Source organism: Engraulis encrasicolus, chromosome 23 (assembly GCF_034702125.1).
Source record: "Engraulis encrasicolus isolate BLACKSEA-1 chromosome 23, IST_EnEncr_1.0, whole genome shotgun sequence".
NCBI classification, from domain to species: Eukaryota; Metazoa; Chordata; class Actinopteri; order Clupeiformes; family Engraulidae; genus Engraulis; species Engraulis encrasicolus.
The window spans coordinates 23,075,466-23,077,965 of record NC_085879.1 but is presented as its reverse complement, the minus strand read 5'-3'; positions in this window follow the sequence as shown (position 1 = coordinate 23,077,965).

The following is a 2,500-nucleotide window of genomic DNA, read 5'->3' as shown; positions in this document are numbered from 1 at the left end:
CAGTTCAGGCAAATCAGGCAGTGAGACGAGACGAGAGTGACCCAGCTCAACTCTAGCACGGCCAGTCTGTCCTGCATGCCTGTCTGCTTTACCCCTGCAACAGCACAGCACACCACAGCACACCACACACCACACACCACACAGCTCCCCTGCAAACACCACATCACACAGAGGAGAGGGGAGGAGAGGAGAGGAGAGGAGAAGAGAAGAGAGGAAAGGAAAGGAGAGGAGAGGAGAGGAGTGGAGAGGAGAGGAGGGGAGGGGGAGAGGGGAGGAGAGGAGAGGAGAGGAGAAGAGAAGAGAGGAGAGGAGAGGAGAGGAGAGGAGAGGAGGAGTCAATGCAAGTCTATTGGCAGGGGCCAAACATTTTCTGTTTGCTCAAACACTCCTTTGTGATAAGGAATGTGCTCTCTCTCTCTCTCTCCCTCTCTCTTCTCACTCTGGTCTTCTGTCTAACCACCACTGTCCCTCTCACATTCCTGGTGTCTCCCCCTCTCCCCCTGCCTACCTCTCTCTTTCTCTCCCTCCCTCCCCTCTCCTCTCTCGCCCTCCCTCCTCTTCTCTTTTTCATTCCCTCTCCCTCTCCTTCTCTCCTTCTGTCTTCATGCCTTGTGCTCAAGAGGCCATTGTGTTCAGTTCAGACTGGGAACAGAGTGAGCGGCCGTTTGGCCTAACAGGGGCTCTGTGTGTGTGTGTGTGTGTGTGTGTGTGTGTGTGTGTGTGTGTGTGTGTGTGTGTGTGTGTGTGTGTGTGTGTGTGTGTGAGTGAGTGAGTGTGTGTGTGTGTGTGTGTGTGTGTGTGTGTGTGTGTGTGACTAGGCTAAAGGTGAGGAGGACGTCTGTTCTCCTTCTTGCTGGACGATTGTAACCCCCTTCTCTCTCTCTCTCTTTCTCTCTCTACCCCCCCGTCTCTCTCTCACACACACACACACACTCTCTCTCTCTCCACCCCCCTCTCTCTCCCTTTCTCTACCCCTCTCTCTTTCTCTCTCTCTACCCCCCCCCCTTCCCCTCTCTCTCGGTCTACCCCTATCTCTCTATCTTTCTCTCTCTCTCCCCCTCTCTCGCTCTCTCTCTCAGCTCTCTGTGGATCCTCTTTCTGCTTCTCCAAACAGGCGTGTGTGTGTGTGTGTGTGTGTGTGTGTGCGCACGCGTGCGTGCGTGTGTGCATATGTGTGTGCGCGTGTGTGTGTGTCTCCAAACAGGCTATATTCGTGCCCTTTTCATGACCATTAGTCATCCATCCCAATCTCATGCCACTGGCTGCTATTTCTGGTGTGCTTGTCTGTTTGTTTTGCTCTAGCCCATCAGCAGATTGTTATGGTGCCGCTTGTCCTCATAAGATCATCTTAAAACATCAGGTTTGCCATCTATCTTGTTCATGTTCACAGAAGACGTTTAGTTATAAGCTTATACTGTAAGCAACTGTTCTTCCGTTTTCGAGGGTGAAGATGATTAAACTCAAGTCGGTAACATCAGTAACAGAGCAATTGCACACAGGGCCCCAGGGCAAAACACGAATAGGGCCCCCATACGGCCTACAATGGTCAAAATAGGGGGAATACCAAGGGTGAGCGAGAAGATAGCTGTAAGGAGAATGAGACTCGCAGGACATTGCCAAAGGCACCCAGAACTGCCAGCCAGCAAACTGGTGCTATGGGAACCATCACATGGGTGCCGGTTAAGAGGACGTCCCACACTAACATTTGTGGACATACTCAAGAAGGACGCCGGAGCCCAGAGTACCAGCGAACTGAAAAGATGCATGGAGAATCGGGATGACTGGAAGCAACGATGGAAGGCTTGTCTGAAGACGACCTAGAGAGGGCCCCCACTATCAATACAGGAGGGCACTGGGCCCAGGGGCAAATGGCCTGCTTGTCCCCCCTATATCTCCGCCCCTGGGTAATATTGATTGTTGGTAATATTGACTGAAGTGGGATGTCAATGACTATAAGAACAAACAGCAAATCGGAGTGCTCCTGGGTCTTCACTTTTTTGCTTGGTGCTCATCAGTGTAGGGGCTCTCAACCTTGGTCAAAGTATAGAGAAATTCTGAGGCACTCAAGGTTAAATTTTTTTAACTTTTTTTTGGCATTTTAGAGGGTGTATACACCCTGAAGGCCATTAGGGCAGAAACACGTAGGCACTGTAGCCAAATAAAAAGTAAAAGAAACGATATCCTCAATTTGTATAGTATCCTTTGCAAGTCTATGTAAAAGTGTCTTAGTCTGTATAGTAGGCTATATGCGGTACTCCCCTGCGGTTTCCTCAAAGTGTGTCGGTGTGAGTTTCTATGTGATTGAACCAGGACTTTGGATAAAATTAGCTTTTTTTAATTTCGCTCAGTCTTGGCTCAGCCTCGTAGGGATGATGTTTCAGAGGATGAATGTGGCCCATATACTGTATATAGTTGTGCTCAGGCAAACGCAACACTGCACTACACTTCACAACACTACCCAGCATGCACTACTACACCCCACTATACTACCCATCCACTA